The sequence below is a fragment of the Arachis hypogaea genome, chromosome 11 (genome assembly GCF_003086295.3).
Source record: "Arachis hypogaea cultivar Tifrunner chromosome 11, arahy.Tifrunner.gnm2.J5K5, whole genome shotgun sequence".
In the NCBI taxonomy this organism is placed as follows: domain Eukaryota; kingdom Viridiplantae; phylum Streptophyta; class Magnoliopsida; order Fabales; family Fabaceae; genus Arachis; species Arachis hypogaea.
Window position 1 is genome coordinate 99,939,497 of NC_092046.1, and position 763 is coordinate 99,940,259.

Below are 763 nucleotides of genomic sequence, written 5' to 3' on the forward strand. Positions count from 1 at the left end.
GTAACAAAACTACAAGTTTCATGGACTTCCATCTGAAGATATTTTTCAGTTCTTAACTGAATTCTTGCAGATCTGTGATACTGTTAAGACTAATAGAGTAGATCATAAAGTCTACAGGCTTATGCTTTTCCCTTTTGCTGTAAGAGACAGAGCTAGAGTGTGGTTGGACTCTCAACCCAAAGATAGCCTGAACTCTTGGGATAAGCTGGTCACGGCTTTCTTAGCCAAGTTCTTTCCTCCTCAAAAGCTTAGTAAGCTTAGAGTGGATGTTCAAACCTTCAGACAGAAAGAAGGTGAATCCCTCTATGAAGCTTGCGAGAGATACAAGGAACTGACCAAAAAGTGTCCTTCTGACATGCTTTCAGAATGGACCATCCTGGATATATTCTATGATGGTCTGTTTGAATTAGCTAAGATGTCATTGGATACTTCTGCAGGTGGATCCATTCACCTAACGAAAACGCTTGCAGAAGCTCAAGAACTCATTAACATGGTTGCTAACAACCAGTTTATGTACACTTCTGAGAGGAATCCTGTAAGTAATGGGACGCCTCAGAAGAAGGGAGTTCTTGAAATTGATACTCTGAATACCATATTGGCTCAGAATAAAATATTGACTCAGCAAGTCAATATGATTTCTCAGAGTCTGAATGGAATGCAAGCTGCATCCAACAGTACTCAAGAGGCATCTTCTGAAGAAGAAGCTTATGATCCTGAAAACCCTGCAATAGCAGAGGTGAATTACATGGGTGAACCATATGGA

General features: G+C 40.4%; 1 non-coding gene across 1 annotated transcript; it reads right to left on the reverse strand.

Moving 5' to 3' along the window:
• Positions 1–253: 253 nt before the first annotated feature.
• On the reverse strand, positions 254–361 carry LOC112724232 (small nucleolar RNA R71). Its single transcript, XR_003163406.1, has one exon. It is a non-coding gene; the product is annotated as a small nucleolar RNA R71 (small nucleolar RNA).
• Between the last annotated feature and the right edge of the window lie 402 nt (positions 362–763).